The sequence below is a fragment of the Saccopteryx bilineata genome, chromosome 4 (genome assembly GCF_036850765.1).
Source record: "Saccopteryx bilineata isolate mSacBil1 chromosome 4, mSacBil1_pri_phased_curated, whole genome shotgun sequence".
NCBI lineage: Eukaryota > Metazoa > Chordata > Mammalia > Chiroptera > Emballonuridae > Saccopteryx > Saccopteryx bilineata.
Window position 1 is genome coordinate 112388144 of NC_089493.1, and position 27213 is coordinate 112415356.

General features: G+C 45.1%; 1 pseudogene; it reads left to right on the forward strand.

Moving 5' to 3' along the window:
• Nucleotides 1–27213, forward strand: part of LOC136335529 (F-box-like/WD repeat-containing protein TBL1X) — a 108882-nt pseudogene that overhangs the window by 4524 nt on the left and 77145 nt on the right.

Genomic DNA, 27213 nt, shown 5'->3' on the forward strand with positions numbered 1-27213 from the left:
CATTCTAAAATCATCAATAACTTTACAGGGGAGCATTTAGTGCAAAAGCAGTCACATACCAGAACTATCTGCAATGTCCAAAGAAAAAATTATCCTGCTTTGCTACAGACACCTGGCTAGCCTGCAACTTAAGTACATATTACATTATTTCTGCCAACACACAACAAAACCAACACACACACACACACACACATAATTTTTATCTTACAAACCGATGAAAAGGTGAAGACCTGGGCAGCTATGTGAGTATAACATAGGCAGCTATATGAGCATAACTCCTGTTCCAAAGCTCCTCAGACTGTCATTTCCTAGCACAGCATGAGGGACATAAATCCTCATGCTGAATTCCTGATTTAAGCTGCCCTTTGTCGCCCTCGAGTGGTGCACAAAGAACATTGCGGCACAGGTGCTTCATGTGTTTTGCTCAACTGCTGCTCCTCTGTTCTACCTTCTGATATCATCAGTAACTTTACTCAAGACAATTTGCTGTAAAAACTGTCAGATGGCACAACTGTCTGCAGTGTCTTCAGAAAATAACATGCTGCTATCCTGGCTGGGTGGCTAAATGGTTTAGAGTTCCATTTCACGGCACAGAGGTTGCCGGTTCTACCCCTGGTTAGGGCACATACAAGAACAGATTGATCTTCCAGTATCACTATCTCTTTTTCCCTTCATGTCTTTCTAAAATTTTTAAATCTTTTTTTTTAAATACTATCCTGCTTCTCCACAGACACATGGCTAACCTGAATCAGCAGGTATTTTTACAGTATTTCTGCCTAAACATAAACGCACATATACTCTCTCTCTCTCTCTCTCTCTCTCTCTCACACACACACACACACACACATATTTAATATTTTGCAAACTGACGGGAAGGTAAAGACTAGGCAATGATGTGAGTATGAGTCACTTGCAAAAATCCCTGAGACTGTCGCTGCTCAACACAGCGTCAGGTGTAAAGCGAGAGTAGTCAATCTTTTTATACCTACTGCCTACTTTTGTATTTTTGTTAGTAGTAAAATTTTCTAACCGCCCACCGGTTCCACAGTAATGGTAATTTATAAAGTAGGGAAGTAACTTTGCTTTATAAAATTTATAAAGCAGAGTTACAGCAAGTCAAAGCATACAATAATAATTACTTACCAAGTACTTTATGTTGGATTTTCGCTGTTTGGCAGAATAAATCTTTATAAAACAACTTACTATAGTTAAATCTATCTTTTTATTTATACTTTGGTTGCTCCGCTACTGCCCACCATGAAAGCTGGAACGCCCACTAGTAGGCGGTAGGACCACCCTTGTGTAAAGGCTGAATTTCTACCAAAGCTACTCTTCAACTCCCTCTTGTGGCACAGTGGGAACATTGCAGCACCTCTTTGGGACCAAAATTGAATTTCTTTTAAGGCTGCACCTTGGCAGCATCTCCTGGTGCATAAACAGAATTGTAGCACAGCAACTCTCTGTGCCTGGCTTGTCTGCCTATTGTCCTCTTGGCTACTTTCTGTCATCATCACTAACTGAGAGCAGGCACTGCAAAATCTGTCACATAGCAGAGCTATCTGCAGTGTCCACTAAAGATACTATCCTGCTTTGCTGCAGACACCGAGCTGGCCTGCTAGTCTGGTGCATATTAGGGTATTTCTGCTTATATATGTAAACATATTTTCAAGTGATGGAAACATGGAGATCTAGATGGTAAAATGAGCATTAATTAGTTGTAAGAGTTTCTGAGAATGTCACTTCTCCCTATAGACTGGGGTTAAAAACTGAATTTCTACCAAAGCTGCTCTTCTAAGCCCTCCTTTGCAGCAATGAGAATATTGCAGCCCCATATCAGGAACAAATACTGAATTCTCACTAACGGTAGCTGCTTCTTGTGCCACCCCAGGGCGACCGAACAACATTGCAGAACAGCCAGCTCCATGAGGCCTGCTAGCCTGCTGCTTTTACATTGTGCAGTTTTCTGGCATCATTAGCAACTTTATTGGGGAGCATTTTCTGTAAAAGCTGTCACATGGCAGAGCCATCTGCGGTGTCCCTAGTTAATAGTATCCTGCTTTGCTACAGACATGAGGCAGGCCTGCAACTCCAGGGTGTATTACAATATTTCTCCACACAAATATTCATGTATATTTTCCAAATGATAAAATGTTGAGATCTAGGCAGTGATATGAACATGTATCAATTTGAAAAATTCCCAAGACTGTCGCTGCTCAACATAATATGGAGACTAAAGGCTGAATTTCTATCAAACCTGCTCTTCAAAGTATTTCCAAATGGTAGCTGCTAGCTGCTCCATCTCGTGGTGAATGAGCAACATTGCAGCACAACTCCCTCTGCTCTGCTCGCCTGGGTTTCTCCGACTGGCTGCCTTCTGGCATCAATAACTTCACCCGAGAGCAAAAATGTGCAGAAAGTGTTGTTCGGACAGAATTCAAGCAAGACTGGGATATCGGTAACAACAACATTATTAACTTTACAAAGGATTGGGACCTGGCATTACATTCCAGCATCAACAGAAGTTGCTGAACATTTGGTCTAAAACAGTGATTTTTAACATTTTGACAATCATGGCATACAAACTATTAATATTCTTCAGGACACTGATCTATCAAAAAAAAGGTATAATTTTGATTTATTCTCACCAGATGGCTATTGCTGTGTTGGCTGTTGTCATCCTTTTTTATTTAATTATCTAAGGAAAAAACTTCCGTACCCCTTACTAAATACTTTGGTATTGCATGTTTCAAAAATTCCTGTGGCATACTGGTTGAAAATTACTTATCTAATAAAGGAATACTTGCATTCCCAAGAGTATAATATTGGACCATTTCTTTAATCACTTAAAGGACCCTCAGAGAGATGCTGTACCATGACTTTAACAGTGAACCTGTGGGATGCTCATTTCCAACAGAGTGGAGATGTGAAGGTAATAACACAATTCTAAAGAATGTAAAATGTAGTTGAATAATATGGGGTCTCAGCCATGCCATACAACTCTCACAGGCCTCCCTGAATTTTTGCAATAGATTCAATTTCATTTCAGCTGTATGCCCCAGTTTCGATATGTATTTCAATTGTGCTGGCATCAGAACCGAAGAGGAACAGAGAAAGTGTTGTGATGGTGTCAGTGTTCTGGCAGGTGTCTCACAAGCTTCATGAAGGTCACATTTAAGAATAATATCACAGTGTATTTTTGTAGTTGCATGGCCACCTGCCTTCAACTCCAAAAGGTCCTCAACAACAGGCAAATCACCTCCTTGTCATACTAAGACACCACCAAGTTGTATTTTTACAGAATATGCAACGTGTTTCCCCGAGGGTGGAGAAAGTCAGTTTTCAATAGAAAAAACGCAAATATTCTTTCTCCTAAGAGATAACCTGAAGGGCTGCATATTCATTCCCAGAATACACCTTCCAAGAACGGGTGGGAGTCCTTTGGAAAAGGTGTCAGTATCATTTCTTCATTTGCAAACACCCTTGCGGCTGCATGTGAAAAATGCAGAGTTTGTAGCAACAAGGTAAGTGGGTCCTTAAATTCTCTTCTGGGGCAAGTGATTATCTTCTGTGGAAATAGGCAGCACCCCTATTTATTCCACTAAGAAAAATACCTGACAAATGCAGCACCCTCTAATGTCTCTCAGCCACCTTAACCTCTTTTCACACGTCAAGCTCACTCTGCTACAGGCTATTGTATGTCTCTTTGTACTGATTATTCTCAAAGTGCCCCGCTACACTTCCTCCAGGACTCAATTCAGATGTTATCTAATCCATGAAAAGGCATCCAGGACAACCTACCTAAAACATCCTACACCTTCCTGACTGTTTTTGTTCATAGGCTCCTCAGTACATGGAATATAACATAATACTTTGTGTTTTGATTCTCTATCTCTTAGCAGAATGGAGAGTTTCTCTGTGTGTAATGCCTCACAGGACTCCAGACACACGGAAGCAACTGAAACCCATGTGCTGAGTGGGTAAGTACATCCCTGTGCATGGCTTCACATCATTGGACACAGTCTGAACACGTAACAGTGGGCCACAAAGACTGATGATAAGAAAGAAGGGAAGAAACATCTCTGGCTGGTTAGCTCAATTAGAGTGTCATCTGGAAACAACAAGGTTGTGGGTTCAATCACCAGCCAGGGCACAGAGGGTATGGAAAAGAAAATTGTGGAAAAAACAAAGCATTGTTGGAAAGATAAAGATTAAAGCTGGCACGGGAAATTGTGAGTATATAATGTATTGTGGGAATGAGAGACGTGTGGTGGAGACAGGTGGTCATGGGCAAGAATGAAGAATTGTGGAGCACTAGAAGCATATGGGTCACGGAAAGAAGGGAATTGTGGGTCAGAACAGAGAATGGTGGGATAAACAATGAATTGGTGTTGACAGGAGACAATGTGGGAGAGACAGAGGCAGGCCACTCACTCAGTCAACTATGTTCCAAATAGGACATGACACTAGGAACTGTTCCCACGAAAACTTCAGTCCCCCACATGCCTGTGACTCCAACCTACACCGAGTTATATGCGGTAAACCAGATTGTGTACAGCCGAGTCCCCATCTGCTTGCTCAGCCCCTCTCCTTGGCCACTGCAGGAAAGGGCTGCTGAATTCAATGCTTCTCCCACCCTTTGTGGCTCTGTCCATCACTCTGACTATATCTGTCATTCTTCCACAAGCACAGTGTTAAACCTGCCCTTCCGCACCCTTCTGTGGTGCAATGGGAACAATGCAGCGCTGCTTGAGACGGAAGGCTGAATTTCGGATTACACTGCCCTTTGATGCTCTCACGCGGGGTATAAGAAATATTGCAGCGCAGTCTCTCCGTGTACCCAGCTAGCCTGCTGCTTCTCTACTCTGCTACCTGCTGATATTATCAGTAACTTCAACCGAGAAGTGCAAAATATATATATAAATATTCTACTTTGTCTTCCTGGCTGGGCTACCACTCATTTGCATATTACAGTATTTCCGCCTAGAAATGTATATGTATATATTACAAATACAGAAAAAGTTGAGATCTAGCCACTGATGTGAACATGACTCAATTCCAAGAATTGCTGATACTGCCACTGCTCAATGCAGCAGGGGTCTAAAGGCTGAAATTCCTATTGAAGCAGCTGTACTTCACCCTCTTGTGGTGCAATGGAAACATTGAAGCGTTGCATCTGGACCAGTCTGGATGCTTTCTAGGAGTAGCTGCGCCATCTCGTGGTAAATGAGCAACATTGCACCACAGCTGCTCCCTGTGTCCTGCTCGCCTGCTGCTTCTTACTTGGCTGCGTTCTGGCATCAATAACTTTACCTGAAAGCAAAAACTTACGGAAAGTGTTGTTCAGAGAAAATCGAAGCCAGACTGGGAGACTGGCTACAACAACTTTATTAACTTTACAAAGGATTTGGACTGGGCATTACATTGCAGCATCTATAGAGGTGGCTGAGCATTTGATTAGAACAATGATTTTGCAATTTTTTGATTCTCGTGTAATATAAAATAATTATTAAAATTATGCAGAAATCTGATCTGACAAGAATAGGTATAATTTTGATTTATTCACACCAAATGGGTATTGCTGTGCTGGTTTTGCCATAATTTTTGTTTAGACTATCTAAGGGAAAAGAGGTCAGTGCCCCCCACTAAATAGCCAAGTATTGCAAATTTTAAGAATTTTTGTGGCAGAGTGTTTGAAAATCACTGGTCTAGAAGAAGTATGTTTATTCCCGAGAGCATGCACATGGGCCATTTCTCTAAGCGCAGAAAGGACCATCAGGGAGACGCTGTAACATGATTTTGAAAGTGAGATTTTGGAAAGCCACATTCCGACAGAGTGGAGATAAGAAGGCAAGAACTTAATTCTAAACAATGAGACATGTACAGTCATGGGCGATGGGTCAGGACTGTGCCACACCCTTCTCATAGGTCTCCCTAAATTTTTGGAAACACTCAACCTCATTCAGGCTGCAAGACCCATTTGTATTGTGGATTTTAATTGTGCTCACTTCAAAACCTGGAGAAGAAGAGAGGGAGTGCTGTGATGGTGCCAATATTCTGGCAGGTGTCTTGTAAGCTTCAAGAAGGTCACATTTAGATGTGAGATCACAGTGCACTTATGTGGTTCTCTGGCCTCTTCTATTCAACTCCAGGAGGTCTCCAGAGACAAGAAGACAATCCCCTTGTAGAACCAAGACACCTCTTAGTTGTCTTTGCACAGATGATGCCACATGGTTTTGACAGGGTCTGGAATGCATTATATCAATAAAGTAAAAGCAAACATTCTTTTACATAAGAGACATCTCGAAAGGCTTCTTAATCTTTCCAGGAACATGCCTTCATACAGAACTGTGTGTGAGTCTTTTGAAAGAGCTATCAAAATTGTTTCTTAATTTGTAAACACCCTACTGGGTGCCAGGTTCTAGGTTGCAGGTGAAGAATGCAGAATCAGAAACCACAAGGCATGGTGGCCTTTGCAACTATTCCAGGAGCAAGTGACTGCCCTCTTTGGATATAGCCATCACAACAGTTTCCTCCACTAAATGGCCTGGCTGACTATTGCAGTCTCCTCTTGTGTCACTGAGCCACTCCAGCCTCTTTTTGTCTTACATCTAAAGCTCACCCTTTCACATGCTATTGTACATTTTTCCCCCAATATTTTTCTCATGGCTCCGTGCTATGCTTCCTGCAGGTCTCAAGTCAAATGTAATCTCATCCTTGGGAAGGCATCCAGGACACCCTACCTAAAACCACCCTTTTTCCCTTCCTGTTTTTCTTCACAATCTCCTCAGTATGTGAAATAGAACATAATTTCTTGTGTATTTCTTTCTGGCTTTCAGCAGAATGGAGAGTCTTGGTGTGTGTAATGACTCACAGGACACCTAGCACACAAAAGGTGCTTAAGAACCCATGCTCAGTGAATAAGTACAGCCTTGTCTGTGGCTTCACAGCACTGGACACAGTCTGAACACATAACCATGAGCCACGAAGACTCATAAGTAGAAAAAAGAAAGAAACGACCCTGGCAGGTTAACTCAGCTATAGAGTCATCAGGAAACACCAGGATTGTGAGTTCAATCCCCAGCCAGGGCACATAAGTTACAGGAGAGTAAATTGTGGAAAAAACAAAGCATTGTAAAAAGTATAAGGATTACACCTGCTATGGAAAATAGTGGGTACATAGTGTATTGTGTTAATGAGAGAAGTGCAATGGAGACAGGGTCATAGGCAAGAATGGAAAACTTGGGCCACTAGGAGCATATGGGTCATGAGAAAGAAGTAATTGTAGTGCAGGAAAGAGAATGGTGAGCTAAACTAGAAATTGTGGGAGACAGGAGACATTATGAAGAATTAGAGACAGGACAGTCACTTTAGTCAACTATGTTCTGAATAAGATATGGTGCTTGAAACTGTTCCCACTACAGGTTCTTTCCCTTACACGCTTGTGCCCCCCACTTATACCCGCTATGAGCTGTAACACAGGTTGTGTACAGCTGAGCCCCCATATCCATGGCCAGCTCTTCTCCTTGGCCACCGCAGGGAAGGCTGCCATCTTCAAAGCCTCTTTTGTGGCTCTGCCCACCACTCCTCCTGTATAAACCCTTATTTTGCAAAGCACAGTGTTGAACCTGCCCTTCTGTGCCCTCCTGCAGTACAATGGGAACATTGCAGTGCTGCACTGGAACCAAAGTCAGAATTTGTGATCCAATTCACCCTTTGGCGCCCTCTCATGGTGCATGAAGTACATTGCAGCTCAGCCTCTCTGTGCCCTGTTTCCTTGCTGCTTCTCCACTCTGCTACCTTCTGACATTATCAATAGCAATACTGAAAGTATTTTTCTAAAAGCTGTCAGTTGACACATCTGTATTCAGTGACTTCAAAAAAATAATATTCTTTATTGTCTACTTGGTTGTTCTGCAACTAAAGTGCATATTACATTATTACGGCCAACATACACATATAGACACACAGAAACAATTTTTACTTTACCAACTGATGGGAAGGTGGAGACATAAGAAGATATATGAGTATGAATCCCATTACAAGGGATCCTGAGACTGTCATTGCCTAACACTGCCTGAAGGACCTAAGGATAAATTTCTGACCAAAGCTGCCTTATGGTACCTTCCTGTGGTGCACAAAGAACACTGCAGTGCAGCCGCGCCATGTGCCCCACTCACCTGCTGCTGCTTCTTCCTGCTACTTCTGACATCATCAGTAACATTAACAGAGAGCATTTGCTGTAAAAGCTGCAACACAACAGAGCTGTGTGCAGTGCCCTCAGAAAATAGCATTCTGCAGCCTGGCCTGATGGTCAGTTGGTCAGAGCTTCATCCCAATGCACAGACATTGCTGGTTCAATCCTTGGTCAGGGCACACATTCCTGTCTCACTTTCCCTGTCCACCTTCCTGTAGTTCTAAAATTAGTTTTTTTAAGAAATCTTTTTTAAATAAAATAATATCCTGCTTCTCTACAGACACCTGGCTGGCTTGCATAACCAGTGATTATTACAGTATTTCTGCCTACACACACACACATACACACACACAGACACACACACAAACATAATGTTTCTTTTACCAGTTGATGGGACGGTGGACACCTAGGCACAAATGACAGCAAATATTTGTTCACAGCACTCCTTAAAGTGCATTGCTCAGCACAGCAAGGGCACTAATGCTAAATTCCCATCAAACCTGCCTTTCTGAGCCCTCCGGTGGTACAATGGGAACATTGCAGCACCTTCTGAGACCAAAGGCTGAATTCATTTTAATAGTAGGTGCTTGTTATTCCATCTTTTGGTGCAGAGCAGCAGCTTCCTGTGCCTTGCTAGCCTGCTGCTTCTGCACTTGGCTGCCTTCTGGCATCATCAGTAACTTTACTGGGGAGCATTTGCTATAAAAGCTGTCATATGGCAGAACCTTCTTTAGTGTCCGCTGAAAATTGTATCCTGCTTTGCTGCAGTAACTTGACTACCTGCTACTCCAGTGCATGATGCAGTATTTCTGCCCATATATATATATATATATGTTTTTCCAAATGTTGGAAAGGTTGATATCTAGGCAGTGATGTGAGCATGAATCAATTCCAAGGATAACTGAGTCTGTCAAGTCTCAATACAGCAGGAAAACTAAAGACTAAATTCCTAATAAACCTCCCTGTTTCCTCGTGTGGTGCAGCAGGAACATTGCAGCGCTGCATCAGGATCACAACCTGAATTCTTACAACTGGTAGCTTCTTGCTGCACCACCCATTGTAAATGAACAGCATTGCAGCACAGCAGCTCCCCGGGCCTTGCTCGCCTGCTGCTTCTCCACTTGGCTGCATTCTGGCCAAATAACTTTACCCGAGAGCATAAATTTGCAGAAACTGTTATTTAGACAGGATCCAATCCTGACTGGGAGATTGGTTACAATAACTTTTATTAACTTTACAAATAATATGGACCTGGCATTTCATTGCAACATCTTCAAATGCTGCTGAGCATTGACCCTTTCGACTCTTATGACACACAAACTAATTATTAAAATTATGAAGAACACTAATTGACAAAAATAATAATAGTTTAATTTCTATTTATTCACACCAAATAGCTATTGTTGTTTTGGCTGTCGTCATTTTATTAGTTCGACTATCTAAGGGAAAAGAGGTCAGTGCTCCTCACTAAATAGTCAGGTATTGCATGCTTTAAAAATTCTTCAGGCACACTGTCTGAATATCACTGGTCTAGAAGGAATTTGTCCATTCCCAAGAGTATTCTCATGGGCCATTTTTCTTACAACAGAAAGGACCCTCTGGGAGATGTTGGTGAAACTGAGCCTGTGGGATGCTCCATCTTGACAGAGTAGAGATGGGATGGCAAGAACATGATTCTAAAGCAGAAGAAATGTAGAGTCAGTGTAGATGGGTCAGGAAATGGCCACAACCCCCTCACCGGTCTCCCTGGATTTTTGGAAAAGATTCATCCTCATTCAGGCTGCAGAACCATTTTACCACTTGGATTTCGATTATGCTGGCATCCAAATCTAATGAGGAATAGAGAATGGGTTGTGATGGTGTCAATGTTCTGGCAGTTGTCTAAGAACCTTCAGAATTTTTGCATTTAAGAACAATGTCACAGTGAATTTGTAGTTGCCAGGCCACCTGAATTCAAGTACAGGAGGTCCCCAAAAAGAAAAAGATCACCCCCATGTCAAACTAAGACATTTCCAAGTTACCTTATCACAGATAATCCCTCATGATTTCCAGCAGGTTGGGAAAGTGGGTTATCAATAGAATAAAAACAAACGTGCTTTCTGCCAGGAGATATTCTGAAGAGCTGCATAATCTTTCTAAGAACAAATTTTTGCACAAAACTGTGCATGAGGTTTTTGAAACAGGAGTCAGAATCATTTCTTTACTCACAAACAACCAGCTGGGTGCCAGGTTTTAGGCTGCATGCCTTGAATGAGGCAAGGAAATCACAAAGCACGGTGTTTCTTTTGTTTGTTTGTTTGTTTTATTCAGTTTTAGAGAGGAGAGAGAGAGAGGGAGAGAGACAGAGAGGGAGAGAGAGGAGAGAGAGACAGAGAGAGAAGGGAGGGAGAAGCAGGAAGCATCAACCCTCATATGTGCCTTGACCAGGCAAGCCCAGGGTTTCGAACTGGCATCCTCAGCATTTCCAGGTTGACGCTTTATCCACTGTGCCACCACAGGTCAGGTAGCACGGTGTTTCTTTTGCAGCCACACATGGTGCAAGTGACTACCTTTTGTAGATATAGCCACGAGCCAGATTCCCTCTACTAAGGGCCTGGCTTACAACTGTAACTTCCTCTCAGGTCTTCTGGCCACACCAACTTCTTTCTGTCTTACACTTAAAACTCACCCCACCACAGGCCATTGTATGTTACTTTTCCCCCAGACTATTCTCATGGCTCTGTGCTCCCCTTCCTACTAGTTTCAATTCAAATGTTATCTTATCCCTGAAGAGGCATCCAGGACACCCCAACTGAAAGGTCCTGCACCCCTCTGACTGTCTTTCTTCATATGCTTCTAAGTATGTGGAATACAACATAATTACTTGGAATTTTTTTCTCTGTCTCTCATCAGAATGGAGAGTCTCGATGTGCATAAAGACTCACGGGACACTTGGCACATGGAAGGTGCTCAAGAACACATGTTGAGTGGGTAAATACAGCCCAGTGTGTGGCTTCACATCACTGGACACAGCCTGAACCCATAGCCTTTGGCCACAGAGACTGATGAGTAGAGAGAAAACCAGGGATGGCCCTGGACCGTTAGCTAGGTTAGAGCATCATCATGAAACAACAAAGTTGTGAGATCAATCCCGGGTTGAAGCAGAGACAGTATAGAAAAAGGAATAATGGAAAAAACAAAGCATTGTGGGAAAGATAAAGATTACAGCCACTACGGAAAATTGTGGGTACATAGTGTACTGTGGGACTGAAAGAAGTGTGGTGGAGACAGGTGGTCATGGGCGAGAATGGAGCATTCTGGCCAATACAAGTAAATGGGTCATGGGAAAGAGGGTATTGTGGGTCAAAACAAAGAATGGGAAGTAAAGATGAAATTGGTGGAAACAGGAGACACTGTGGAAGAGATAGAGGCAGGCTGGTCACTTCCGTCCACTATGTTCTGAATAGAATATGATACTTACGAATGTTGCAAGGACAGCTTCAGTTACCACACAAGTCCATGCTCCTTACCTACACCCCCTTCTGTGCTGTAACTCTGATTGTTTATAGCCAAGCCTCCATCTCCATAACCAGCCCCCGTCCTGGCCACCGCAGGAAAGGGCTGCCATCCTCAATGCCTCTCCAACATTTTTATCTCTTCCAACCATACAGCCTGTACCTTTCCTTTCAGGCAGGCTGCACTGCACTAGACCGGTTCAGCCAGAGCTCCTCCCATGAGCTCTAATCTGACCACGCTCATCTTGCCAGAGGCCTGCCCCTGACTTCTACTCTAGGCATCCCCAAACAGCCAAAACGCCACACTAAATTTTATTCTGGTTACACCCACTCTACCAGGGACATGCCCATTAGTTACTGTCTGTTCCACCTCTGAGTTCCATTCTGGCCACTTCCATCTAACCAGGGATTAGTTTTCTTGCTCTGTTCTGGACACACCCATACTGTGTCTGTACTGAGTGGTTTGGCTTGTGTGAGGTTTAAGATTGTGTGGTGTTTGTCTTTTCCTCCGTGTTTGTATGCATATGTGTGTATCTCTTTCAGACAACATGTTGGAAAAAGCAAATTTTTGGACCCCAGCTTTGAATGCCCAAATATTCTGAGACACCGAAGGTGTTTGTTGACTACCAGAAACAGGTTGGTCATTACAACTGGAAGCAAAGTTATTGGCAGCTGGTGGGTGGTGACCAAGTTTGCTGCTCAACAAAGCAGGGCACAGGACATGTCAGCACAAAGGATAATGTTGCTCAGCCCTGGCCGAGTAGCCTGGTTGGGTAAAGCATTGTCCCAATGGGCCAAGCTGTGGGTTCAGTCCTCAGTTGGGGCACGCACCAGAAGCAACCAATGCATGAATAAATAACTCGAATGACAGTTTAATGTCTCACTCTCTCTTTTAAAGAAATGAATAAAAATGTTTTTAAGAATCGCCCAGCTCTACATTTCCATAGTGGTGAGGGGAGGCCCTGCTGTGACGGCAGCTCCAGTGGTTGGGGGAGGTGTTGAACAGGGAACCAGGCCCATCTGTGCCCAGCCTCGTGCCCGGTGAGGAAACAGTGCAGCCCCGACATCCTGGAGGCACACACTCATGAGCTTCATCACTTTAAATCTCAGCTTCCCACCAGCGGGCTCCCAGTAACCTGTAGCTGCCAACGACGCCTCTCTCAAGGATCACATTGCCATGAAATTCCAAACGTTCAGTTCAGAGAAAAAGTCATAGTGACTGTTGTCAGATCGGTGACTTTTAAACCTTTTCACATGCAAAGAAATAGATTTTTGCGAAGACTAAAGCTTACAAGGAATCGTCATACAAACAAATGACAGTGGTCCCATGGCACCCTTCATGATATATAATATGATGTGGGTTGTATTAAAAGAAAAAGATGTTATTGTAACTGTTAGGGCTGCTGGAGTCAATGTGAAATTCTAAAACCAAAAGGTGGAGGTCTCTGGGAAGTCTCCATCACTAAAACATCTAGCTTTTTAGCTTTTCGATTTATCTCAGCATATCAAAACATTTGGATATAAATGGCTAAGGAGCTGAAATCTACCAATAGATTATCTTGCCATCCCACAATAGTGTTCACTACACAAAAAGGGTGGGCGAACATTTCTATGAGCTCCAAACATAAACTACCCTGGTCAGACACGATAACAGGTTATTGGACCTGAGGTAAGTTTGTATGTGATTACACTCTGGCATGTACACTTTTTCTGATTTTTGTGTGTAGTTTGGAATGAAATGTAAATCAATTCTTAGGTGCCTGAGGGATCAATCTGAGGTTGGTAGTGCACAACGTAGATCACAGAACTAGTCTTTAAATGATAAGAACATCCTGGAGTTGTGGGTTGACTGGGTTCTCATCTTACCTTCTCTCATGTGAGCTGGATAAACCAAAGTGCGTGCACACACACGCACACACACATACACACAGAGACACACACATATTTTAACCAACTGATGGAAAAGTGACAACAGATGCAGTGATGTGAGCATAACTCATGTTCCAGGGGTTCTTGTGTCACAGCTTAAAACAGTGTGGGGACCAAAGGCTGAATTCAGATATAGCTCTTCTTATGTGCCCATCTATGGTACAATAGGAACATTGCAGTGCCCTGTGGGTACCAAAGGCTGAATCCCTAAATGAAAACGACTCTTTGGTGCCCTCTCATGGTGACAAAGACATTGCTGCACCGGCTCCCTGTGTGCCATTCTTAGCTGCTGCTTCGCAAACTTTGCTGTCTTCTGGTATCATTCGTAACTTTACTGGGAAGCATTTCCTCTAAAATCTGTCACATGGTACAGTGTTTGCAGTGTCTTCTGGATATAGCATCCTGCAGCCCAGGCTGGAATGCTGGGTTGGTTAGAGTTTCATCTCATGGCACAGAGGTTGCTGATTCTATTTCTGGTCAAGACACATACAAAAACAGGTATATGTTACAGTCCCACTTTTTCTCTACTCCTTCCTTTCTTTATAAAATCAATATTTAAGATGTTTTTAAAAATATTTAATTTTTTTAAATATTTATAAATATTTAAATATTAATATTTAAATTTAAAATTATTCTGTTTTGTTTTAGACACTTGGCTAGTCTGCAGCTCAAATACATATTACTGTATTTTGTCAAAATACATACACACACACAAATTGATTTTGACAACTGAAGGGATGGTGGAAGTCTAGGCTGTGATGTGAGCATAAGTCCATTCCACGGATTCATCAGAGTGTCATTGCTCAACACAACATGGGGGCTAAAGGCTGAGTTCCTATAGAAGTGGCCTTTCTGCGCCCTCTGGTGTTATGATGGGAACATTGAAGCACCCCGTGGGCTCAAAAGGCTGATTTCTTCTTAATGGTAGCAGCTTTTGCCATCTGGTGAGCACCATCAGGTCCTTGTGCCCTGCTAGGCTACGACTTCTCTACATGTGTGCTTTCTGGAATCAGTATCTTTACTGGAGAGCATTTCCTGTCAAAGCTGTCGCATGGCAGAGCCATCTTTAGTGTTTGCTGAAAATACTATCCTGCTTGCTGCCGACACCTGACTAAGCTGCAACTCCAGAGTGTATTACAGTATTTCTCTGTGCATATATACATGTACTAGAAAGCCTGGCGGTCATACAAAATGACTGCTGTTCTAGATATTATAAACTGTAATTAAAATGATTTGTGCAAAGTTGTCTGCTAATTCAAACTGAATTACCCAGGGCAGGCAGCGAGGACGCCCCTTTGCTTAGTGCCCCACGGGGTTTCCCCCTTCTACTTGCTTAATTGCTTAAAGTAGAGAGCAATGAAGGAAACCACTGGCGGTACATTTCTTAAGAGCCACCGCTAGCTCAATAAATAAAGGTGATTTAAATAATAAAATGTTAATTCACATGTCAAAGATCTTTTTGTACACAACATTTCGTTTCCAGGACCCAACAGATGAGAGGCTGGCAAAGAACAGCGTGGAAGCGTGCCTCACCGGTAATGCTGACAAAGGCTGAGAGTGTCCAGCCTTTTGGATAAGCATATTCTCTGCCTTCACACTGGGGCTTAAAAGGGGCACCCTATGTGACCTGCAAAACTCCTGGTCCCTTTCCCCTGCAGTCCATGGAAAATAGGACATGACACAGTCTGAGAGCTATTGTGGCTTTCTGGGCCCCAGCTTACATTAGGCTAGGGAGCTGAGCATGGTGCTTCCATGATACACACATGGTCCTCAGACTTCTGACATTGCCCCCGCACAGGTTACAGGCATTGCAACCTCCCATACAGCGTGGCATCCCCAGGATTAAGGCGAGTACTAAGCCCCACCAACCTTTGTTACCTGTTTGTAGAGGGCTCCTGCCATGGCCCAGACCTCCAGACATGAGAGCCATTAGTGCTGTCCATGAGGAAGGTATTTACAGGTTCCGAATTGCCTGCAGATCCCCATGGGCCCCCAGCAGCTCCTGCATCCCTGCCTGGCCAGTTGCTCCCTTCAAGACGCAGGCATTGTGTGCTCGTGTCACAGCCCTCCCCACTTTTCTGCCAGAGTTTTCATCAGCACTGTACTGTGCCCCGGTGACTGGCTAGGTGTTGCCTTTGTGAGCAGCTTGCTGTGGAGGTCATTGGTGACCATGAGAGATGGAGGAGAGCCGGCATCGCCCAGCCTAGAAAAAACTCTCATCTTTTTGGCAAAATGAGGATAGGCCACATCGACCGGCCCAGAATACAGCCTCTTTTTCCTGGGATGCTTGACTGTGTGAGTCACTCAGCTGACACTGCCAAGCCATGTTTTGGCTGAGGCCCTATGGGCACCGCAGCCGGATGTGGGGTGCCTAGAGACCTCATTGCCCAGCTTCTGGATGGAGTGCGGTTGGGGGGACCCAGGAGAAAGCCTGCCATCAGCTTGGTGGTGTAGGAAACGGAGCTGACTCTGTAATGTTAGCTATGAATAGTGCTGAGCCGGCTGTACCCTCCAACCCACTTTTCCACCCTGTGCAAATGCAGGATTTTAGTCTACATTTCCCTGTTCCTGCCAACATTCCCCATGCCCTGTTTGGAGCTGGGCATCCGGTGCAGCTGAGATGAGCGGTTCCACCCACAGGTCGGGCCCTGAGGGCATGGCTTCAGCATTTAGCCTACCTACCTACCCACCCCATCTCTCCGCATAATTTTTCCACTTGGCATTCACGTTCCACATCGAATAGCCACATGAGCTAGTCGATCATCAACAGGATGCTGGTGTGGCCACCTTGCTCATCTCCATCCTGCAGAAGGGGCTGCAGTATGTGGAGGCCAAAATCAGCATCAACAAGGTACATGCACCCCTCCCCCCAGAGGGGCAGAGACCAGGCTCTCACCCCCCACCCCATACCCTGGGACCCTGCAGGGCCCTGGAAACAGGTTTAGTCCTGCACGCCAGGCTCTGGTTTCTTCTATAGGGTGTGTACGTTATGGGATGTGTGGTGGGGTCCTGTAGATACACAGGGGCGAGCTCTGAGACCACTTACACACCAGTGTTCTGCACAAACATGGCTGGCCAGCTGCGGACCGATCATCACAGCCTCCCTCCCATCCTCACCTCTGAAACATACACTGCGGCATTAACCTCAGCATGGGCGGTCGCCATGCACGTGCACATCGACAGAAGATGGCTCCCTCCCTGCTTTCTATGCACCGGCCAGTGACACAGGGACCCCGAGAGACCCTTAGACGTGTCCCAAGGAGAGCTGTCTTCTGCATTGGGGGAGGAGAAGGAATAACTATTGTGCTCAAGAGCATTCTAAGTGACAGGCTGATTCTCGTGCTCATTGTATAAGCATTAAGGCAACAGGATCAGAATTATAAATTAGGAATGGGTTATATTTGCATGAATCCCTTCTCTCTTTTTAGGTTGGGGCTCAGTGTGCTGTTGGGCCAGTTTTACACCAGTGGGTTCATTTTTCAGTTTTGTTTTATAACAGCTTATTTCAGTATACCCTGTCCACTCCTCCACCCACACCTTTGTGTTTGCTCTCTGCCATTCTCCGAGGAAGGTGCCCAGGACCTCTTGTGACCTTTGTGCCACCCTTGGCATTTTCATTCGAGTCTCTTTTATGTATTCCATGCCATCTCCCCCCGTGACCCAGCATCTCGCTTTACGCCTGTCTTCCCTTTATGCGGTCACGCTCCTCCCCCATGGCTGACGCCCTACCATGTGTGCTCACAGCACCACATATCCGAGGGTCCTGCCCTCCAGCGACCCCTCTCCCAAGTCTCATCTGCTGGGAGCCTGTCTCACCAGACCTCCAGACTTGCCTCCCATCCTGTCTCCTATGTCCCATTTGCCTATACTTTCTGTTTGGCTTTTGAAGTCACAGGAGCAATGGACCCTTTGTTCTATCACTGCATTCCTGTGACATCTGCCAGAAACCCACATCTTTGGAAGGCACCTGACTTCCTGCTGATTTCTTCCCTGACCATGGCAACCTCTTTCTTTTTTACCTTGGAAATCTGAGGGTCTTCCAAAAAAGAAACAAGTGATAAAAGGACAGGAGCCAGCTCCTCCCAGACTCTGCCAGCGCTCAGCGCTTGTGAGACTGCCTCTCTGGTTTCTGTCCCTTGTGTGTTGCACAGTTTTTGTACCTCTTCTGTTTTTGCAGAGGACAAAGAGAGACCCTGTCGGTTAGGTTTGCTGTCATTTCACGTGAGACATGTGCTTATAGAGTTTAAACTAGGACATGTTTGGATGACTGTGGGCAGTCTTGCTCTTTGCAAAGTAGTCATCTATTCGGGGCGTGAATATGTGGTGGAGGCAGGCATGCTCACCAGTTGGTCAGTGTTGGCCAAAACCTGGACTGAGGGCGGCTCACAGCTGACCTGCTCCTTTTTTACGTTTTGTGTTTTTGTAAGATTGCCTCCTTATTCTACATAATTATGACCAGCTGTCAGTTGGGGTGATGGTTCATTGGGTCCCCTTTAGCTGGGACTGTGTCTTCTCCTTGTTTCTAATTTCTAAAGTAAGGAAGCCAGGGTGTGTTTTATCCAGTGAGACAGAGAGGTGTCCTGGCAGCCCGCTCTCCATGGTGCAGGCCTCTCTCTCTCTCTCTCTCTCTCTCTCTCTCTTTCCCTCTCTGCCACTCTCTCATGCAGGAAGGATGTTCCTGAAGACATGCCCTCTTGCCTTAAGGGGTACTTACTCTCAGGTACTTCCCAAACTTGTGCTGGCATCTGAGCAGTTTTCTCAGCCTCGTTGCTCTTGACATTCAGGGACAGAACATTCTGAGTGAGGGGTGGTGTCTTGTGCACACGAGGGTGTGAGCAGTGTCCCGAGTCTACACCCACCAGATAGATGTTAGCATTATCTCCTTTCCCACTGGTGACAACTAGAACAGTCTCCAGGCATTGCAAGTCCCCTGGCATGGCACAGTCTCCCTCACCTCTAATGGGAGTACTTGGATATCAGATAGCACCTTTTCCGTAGAATCAGGTGGCAGATGTCTGATGTCTGTGATGCACCGAATGCGGTGTGGGTCCCACCCTGAGCACAGCCGTCACAAACCTGTCCTGCACCAGTGCTCGAACGCACCACCCCTGCTCACTGTGTCCACAGCCCAGCACACTGCAAACGACCTTTGCACTGCCATGAGCTCTGTGTTTCCTCCCCACCGTCTGCCTAGGCTGCAAGTGTCCCCTGAGGAGTCGCAGGGCTGACAGCTGCTTCGTGCCTTTCTCCATAGAATGGTACGGTGTTTGATGGCCGCCCCATACAGTCCTTGTCCCTCATCAATGCTGTGGTGCCCAATATGGTGCAGACGCGGCAGGTCTTATGGTAGAAGCTCGCTCAGCGCAGGCCAGCTCGGTGACAGCAGTGACAGCAGTGACAGCAGTGGTGACAGCAGCAGCAGCAGCCATGGTGACCACGTCAACTGCAACAGCTGTTTCCCAGTTCAACTCAACGAAGAGCGGAGAGGCCACGGTGAATGTGAAAGTGAACAGATCCCACGCGACCAGTGAGTGTGCCTCTGGGGCCTGCGAGGCTTCTGGTCTATTCTCACAGTCTCCCAGTGCCCAAGGCTCCTCTGGGGTCTGTCCACAGCATGACTGTCTCCAGTCGATTCCCAACATGTGCGTCTTCTCAGGCCCGAGAGGATTCACGCCCCAGCCTTTATTTAAAATCCTGAGACACGGCGTTCTTTACTTACACAGCCTCAGTTTTAGGGAGTCATACCTCCGTGTGAGCTCGCTTCATGTCGCAGGGATCCACAATAAAGTAGTCACCATCTAGCACACAGTGTTCCCTATGCAGGCCCCAAGTCCCACCCAGCCTTCGGGGTGGAGAATTTTAGCAAAATCCTGATATAAGTGTGAAGCTCCAGGTCACCCAGTGGGCACCAGAACAGTGCATGCCATCTTACTTGGTCTCTGCAAGTCCCCGAAAAGTGTGTCCTTGTTATGTGACCATTGGACAGTGTTGGGCAGATTGGTCAGAAAGCCAACCTTTTACCCAGAGCACCCGCCTGCTCCTCCCATGCTGTCATACATGCAGAGACTGCCGAGGGGTCTGAGTTCAAAGTGTGCATGTGTGCATGCTTGTGTGCGTGTGTGTCATGCACACGGGAATGCATGCAGCTGTAGGGGTGCGTGAACATTGTGCATGCATGTGCCCCAAGGGAACGAGGATGTGTGAACGTGGGGGTAGAGGGTGGAAGGCATTCTGAGAGCGTGGGGGCATCCACCCTGTGGAGCTCCCCAGATTATGAGGTGACCCCTCAGAAGGCAGCTCAAGATGAAATACATTATCCCCTCAGATAAACAGAGACCTGGGGCTGTTTTTACCTTTGCCCCCTCTCATGCTGGTGGCTGTCGTACATCAACTGGCACCTACGTAAAAGGAGTAACTATTGCTATTTCTTTTTTAAATTCAGAATAACCATAACACACAGTGGAGGGAGGTTGGTAAAGTAGGTCTACAGTTGTTCATATACAAAAAATAATAAAACAATTAATTAATAATACAAGAGTAAACTTTCACACCAGTAGACCTCTTTGGCCCCACCCTATATTTAAATAAACGTGACATATTTACAATTACACAAGCCATGGTTTGGTTGTAATCATCAGTCATGATGTTCTATTAAAAATAAAACCGGTTTGTAAAACTAAGGTGCCCGGGCGATGACATTCCCCCGTTTCTTACGACAGATAATCACTCGAAACAGATTGCGATAGATGGCGACGTGGAGATTCCATCCAGCAACTCACTGTCCTCCGAGGCCACGAGTCCGAGGTGTTCATTTGTGCCTGGAAATTCTGTCAGTGACCTCCTGGCTTCCGGGTGAGGGCATCAGGCTGGGGCGCTCCGGGGCGAGGCCTCTGCACTGCTCTCTCTTGTTTGAGCTGCCACCTCACAGAGTTGTGCTCCGTTAACTGCCTGGGGAGTAATGCCAGGCGTGCAGACTACAGCGTGGGGCGCCGCCCGCATGGCCCTCCTACGGGTACCTCCGAGTGTGGCCAGATTGTCTAGAAATCCTGGTGCCAAGCCGTATTCTCTGTTGGGTGGGGACTAATGTCAACGTTTAAAGTTACACGGTGCAGCAGATATGGGGAGGCTAACACCCAGTGAGGAAAAAAATGTAACATGCATGGGTTTGGGTTCATGGCTGGTCTGTCCTCCCAGGTCCCCTTGGGCGCCACGCCAAAACAGACTGTGTCCTGGGCCACTGTCCGGCCTCTGCCCTGTCGGTTTTAGCCACAGGTTACAAAGAGTGGATGGAGAAAATAAAAACAGTGAGCAAAAGGAATGCTGAATGCGTCGGCTTCTCCTGCAGGTCTGGCGAGTTGACTGCTCATGGAACCTCAGTGAGAACAGCAAAGGGCCTCCACACAATTCGTGCTTTGGCACTGTATCCGGGAAGGGGGACCTGACGTCCCCAGTAACAAAGTCATGACCTCACTGGACTGGAACTTAAGCGCAGGCCGCCTCCCTGACAGCCAACGGTGGGACGCGTGGACTGCCACGAGGGTCGCTGGGGCGGCTCGCGTCATGGGGGCTCTGTTTCTGAGCGCTCAGGAAGTCACGTCAGCAGGGTGAGGTGTGCGTCTGCCTGGAACACGCCCCTCTTTCTAACTTCTTTACATTTTCCTCGCTCTATGAGTGTTTCTGCATATTCCATCATTTCCTCACCAACACTTCTTTTCTCCATGAGTCACATTGCCAAAAACTCAGAAAAGTCTACCCAGCCTCATTGTAACTTTTGCTGTGATATTTCTTTTTTTTTAAAGTAAGAGGAGGGGAGAGAGTGAGACAGACTCCCACATATGCTCCAACCGAAACTCAAGCGTCAACTCCTGTCTGAGGCTGATGCTCAAATCACCCGAGCAATTTTAAGTGCCTGAGACTGACACTCAGATCAACCAAGCTATCCTCAGCACCCAGGGCCACACAGGAAGCAGTCAAGCCACTGGCTGCAAAAGGGGAAGAGAGAGAAAGAAGGGGGGGAGGGGAGGAGAAGCAGGTGGTTGCTTCTCCAGTGTGCTTTGACATGAACCCAAACCCAGATGTCCATACAGCAGGCCAGCACTCTATCTACTGAGCCAACCAGCAAGGGCCTACCTACATTTTAATTAAAAAATGTGCACGAAAACTACATCGAGTTTCCAGGATATGAATAAGAGAGCTTCTGTGGGTTTGTTCCAAAGTTGAATTTTTATGTTCATTGGAACAGGTACATTTATGTATTAAATGCAATTTAAATGGTTGTATTAAATAGTACTTATTTTTACTTTTCTGTGCCTATGAATACTTACACCTTTTAAAACCTACAGAACCTATCTCTTTGGTAACCCAGGGACTGCATGGAGTCAAATGGTGTTTGATAAATTTATGTTATTGTTGTTTTTGTTTGTTTGTTTGTTAAATTTAGTGAGAGGAAAGGAGGCAGAGACAGACTCCCACCTTCACCCCAACCAGGATTCACCCAGCAAGCCCCCTAGAAGGTGATGCTTTGCCCATCAGGCACTTTGCTTTATTGCTCAAAAACCAAGCTCTTCTCAGTTCCTGAGGTGGAGGCTATAGAGCCCTCCTCAGTGCCGAGGGCCAAATTTCTCTGATTGACACATATCTGTGGGAGAGTAAGAGAGAGAAAGAGGAGAGGAAGAGGAGGGGTGAGAACAGATGTTTCTCTTATTTGCCTTGACCAGGAATTGGACCCAGAACTTCCACATGCTAGGTGTATGCTCTCTGACTGATCCAACTGTCCAGGGATGGGGTTGATAAGTTTTTACAGGGCACCCATTATTGGTGGAAGAATATTCTAGTCCTGAGTAAGAGGTCATCTGTGGTGGGTCAGAAGCTGCCCCTACTAAGCTCTGTCTGTTGGTTGTCTCTTTTTAGCCCACTGAGTGTTGGGATGTTGTTGGCGATTGGGTCCTATGATGGTTTAGCAATAGTATGGATGAAAGTTGGTAAGACCAGCCTCCCTTGTGTTGGGGTCCAAAGAGAAGAACTGTGGTGCGGGAACGTAGAGTGGACCGACCATGGCTTTGAAGTTGGTATGTTTATTATTGTCGTCTGACTTACCCACCAGGTAACCTGTCCAGCAACTTGGGCCAACATGAAGGCCCCATCCTTTCCTTGAAGTGGAACAAAAAAGAAGACTACATTTTGAGTGCCAGCGTAGACAAAGTGAGCATTGGCTTAAATGTCATTTTGAATCTGACAACGAGGGTTTCCTTGAAATCTAACGCTTTCTGTTTCCCTGTAAGCAGTCAAGACAACCCGCATCATGCTTTTTGGTTTTCCTCTCTGTAATGTGATTTTACAATTTGTTAATAGCACGTCATCTCTTGAGTGTGTCACACTGTTCTTTGGACCCATGTGCAAAACTCCCAATGTTTTTCTGGGTAAGTTCTTTCTGTCTTTGCCTCCTGTTGCCTCAGGGGATGTTTTTATATTTGCTATGAAGAGGAACAGTCAGGAATGTGCAGCAGAGTGGTTTCAGTTACGGTGTCCTCGGTGCCTTCACATAGATTAGATCACATTTGAATTGAAAACTACCAGAAGTGCAGCACAGCACCATTAGAATAATCTGGATTAAATGAGACATACAATGGCCTATGGCAGGTGAGCTTGAGCTGTAGGACTAGGAGAGGCTGAAGAGGCTGGAGATTCGAGAGGAGGCTTCAACTATCAGCCAGGCCGCTTAGTGGAGGAAATTAAGGTGCTGGCTATATCCACAGAGGGCAGTCACTTGCTACTGGCATGGTTGCAAAGGTCATTATACCTTGTGGCTCCTGTCTCTCCGTTCTTCACACGCAGCCTAGGACCTGGTATCCAGCAGTGTATTTGCAAATAAAGGAAAAATTCTGACAACTGCTTCACAGGATTCATACAAAATCTGAAGAAAGACGTGTTCTTAGAATGAATACTCCACCCTTTAGGGTGTGTCTTAGCAGGAAGAGGTTTACTTTAATTCTACTGATAATCCACTTCCCACATCCTCTGGAAATCATGTGATATCATCTGTGAAAAGACAATTATAAGTGACTTTATTAGACAGGGGCATTGTCACTTTCTCTGTGAGGAAATTCTGAAGTTGAATACAGGAGTGCAGGCAACCACAGAAACTCACGGTGACATTGTTTCTAAATGTGACCTTCCTGAAGCTTGTGAGACACCTGCCAGTACATTAACACCATCACAACCTTTCTCTCTTTCTCTCCAGGTTCTGATGTCAGCACAATTAAAATTCATTTTGCAAAAAGGTTCCGAAGCCTGAATAAAGTTGAATCTTTTCCAAAAATACAGGGAGATTTGTGAGAGGGGTGTGGCCAAATCCTGACATCCTGACCCATCTACGTACCCAGACTCCACTTTTCTCAGGCGTTAGAAGCCCAGTCTTGCCTTTTCATTTCTTGTCTGTGGGGATGGAGCATTCTGGGGGCTCACTGTCATCATCATGTCACAGCCTTTCCTTGAGAGTCTTTACTGTGATTAGAGAATTGGCCCATGAGCACAGTCTTGGGAATAGACGAATACCTTCTAAACCAGTGTTTTTCAAATAGTATGCTTCAAGATTTTTAAAGCATTCAATACCTGAATATTTAGTGAAGGCACTGACATTTTCTCTTTTAGATAGTTAAACTAATAAAATGACAACAGCCAAAACAACAATAGCCGTTTGGTGTTAATAAATAAAAATTAAACAATCATTTTTGTCAGATTAGTGTTCTACATAATTTTAATAATCAGTTTATGTGCCACAAGACAGAAAAGGGTGAAAATTGTTGTTTTAATTACATGCTCAGCAACTTCTGTAGATGCTGCAATGTAAAGCCAAGTGCAAATCCTTTGTAAAATTAATAAATTTGTTGTAACCAGTCTCTGAGTCTGGCTTGAATTTTTTCTGTAGTATAACACTTTCTGCAAGTTTTTTCTCTCAGGTAAAGTTATTGGTGCCTGAAGGCAGCAGAGTGGAGAAGCAGCAGGCGAGCACGCACCAGGAGCTGCTGTGGTGCAATGTTGCTCATTCACTGCGAGATGGCGCAGGAGCAACTGCCGTTTGTAAGAATTTAGGTTTTGGTACTGATGTGATGTAGCAATGTACTCATTGCACCACAGAGGGCATTGAAGAGCAGCTTTGAAAGGAATTGATTCTTTAACCCTCATCATGTGTTGAGACGTGAGAGACTCAGCTATCCTTGGAATTAATTTATGCTCACATCACTTCCTAGTTCTCAACTTTTTCAACATTAGAAAAATACTCTGGGGTATTTTTATTGATAATGTTAGAATATAGCAGAGTGGAGAAGCAGCAGGGAAACAGGGCAGACAGAGAGGCTGAGCTGCGATGTACTTCATGCACCATGAGAGGGCGCCAATTGTCAGAATGTGTCATGAATTTTGACTTTGGTTCCAGTGCAACACTGCAATGTTCCAATTGCACAGCAGCAGGGCACAGAAGGGCAGGTTCAACACTGTGCTTTGGGGAGGAAGGGCAGATACAGGCGGAGTGGTGGGCGGAGCCACAGAATGGAAGAGGCTTTGAAGATGGCAGCCCTTCCCTGCGGTGGCCAAGGAGAGGAGCTGGCCATGAAGATGGGGGCTCGGCTGTACACAAACTGTGTTACGGCACATAAGCGGGTGTAGGTGGGGGGCGCAAGCGTGTAGGGGACAGAAGCGGTCGTAGGAACAATCCCAAGTATCATATCTTACTCAGAACATAGTTGACTGAAGTGATTGTCCTGCCTCTAATTCTTCCACAGAGTCCCCTGTCTCCCAAAATTTCAGTTTATCCCTCCATTCTCTTTTCTGGACCACAATGTTCTCTTTCTCACACCCATATGCTCCTAGTGGCCCACAGTTCTCCTTCTTGCCTATGACCCTGTCTCCACCACACTTCTCATTCCACAGTACACTATGTACCCACAATTTCCCAGAGCAGGTGTAATCTTTCTTTTTCTCACAATGCTTTGTTTGTTCCACAATTTACTCTCCTATAACTTATGTGCCCTGGCCTGGGATTGAACTCACAACCTGGGTGTCTCCTGATTACTCTCTAAGATAACCTGCCAGTGTCCTTTCTTCATTCTTTCTACTTATGAGTCTCTGTGGCCCACGGTTATGGGTTAAGGCTGTGTCCAGTGATATGAAGCCACACACCATGCTGTACTTATTCACTGAGCATGTGTTCTTAAGCACCTTCTGGGTGCCAAGTGTTTCGTGAGACACTACACAAACCAAGACTCTCCATTCTGCTGAGAGACATAGAAAAATACAAAAGAAATTATGTTTTATTCCACATACTGAGGAGGCTATGAAGAAAAACAGTCAGTAGGGGAAGGAGGGTGGTTTTAAGTAGGGTGTCCTGGATGCCTCCCGAGGACAAGATTACATTTGACTTGAGACTGGCAGAAAGCAAATCACAGAGCCATTAGAAAAAATATCGGGGAAAAGAGATGCTCAATAACATATAAAATGGTGAGCTTGACATGTAAGACAAGAAGAGGCTCTGGTGGCCAAAGGAAATAAGAGAAGACTGCAATTGTCAGACAGGCCATTTATTGGAGTTAATTGTGGTGATGGCTATATCCACAGAGGGTAGTAAGCTGCTTCAGAAATGGCTGCGCAGGCCACCGTGTCTTGTGGCTTCCATTTCTGTATTCTTCACATGCAAACTAAAACCCAGCACTCAGCAAGGTGTTTGCAAATGAAGGAACAATTCTGACCACTGTTTTAACAGAATCACAAATGGTTCTGTACAAAGGCATGTCTTTGGAAAAATCAAGGAGCCCTTCAGTGTGTCTTTTAGGCAAAAGAACATTTGCTTTTATTATATCGATAGTCAACACCCCAGATCCTCTAAAAATCATGTGGCATCATCTCTGAAAAGACACTTCAGAGCTGTCTTGGTTCTACAGGGTGGTTGTCTTCCTGTTTTTGAGGACCCCCTGGAGTTGAATGCAGTAGGCCAGGGAACCATATAAGTGCACTGTGATCTCACATCTATATGCAACCTTCTTGAAGCTTATGAGACACCTGCCAGAATATTGACACCATCAAGCCACTCTCTTTTCCTCTCCAGTTTTTGAAGCCAGCACAATTGAAATCCATATTGCAAATGGGTCTTGAAACCTGAATGAGGTTGAGTGTTTCCAAAAATTTAGGGAGACCCATGAGAGGGAAAGGGTGTGGCACAGTCCTGACACATAGCCCGTGACTATATTTCTCATTCTTTAGAACTGAGTTCTTGCATTCCTATTTCCACTATGTTGGAATGTGGCATTCCACTATCTCATTCTCAAAATCCCATTACAGTGTCTCCTTGATGGTCCTTTCTATGATTAAAGAAATGGCCTGTGAGCATGCTCTTGAAAATGAATGAAAGCTTCTAGACCAATGATTTTCAAACACTCTGCCACAAGTATTCTTAAAATTTGCAATACCTGCCTATTGAGTGAGGGGCACTGACCTCTTTTCCCTTAGTTAGTCAAGTTAAAAATGATGACAAAACCAACACAACAATAGCCATTTGGTGTGAATAAATAAAAATTATACCTATTCTTGTAAGAATAGTATTCT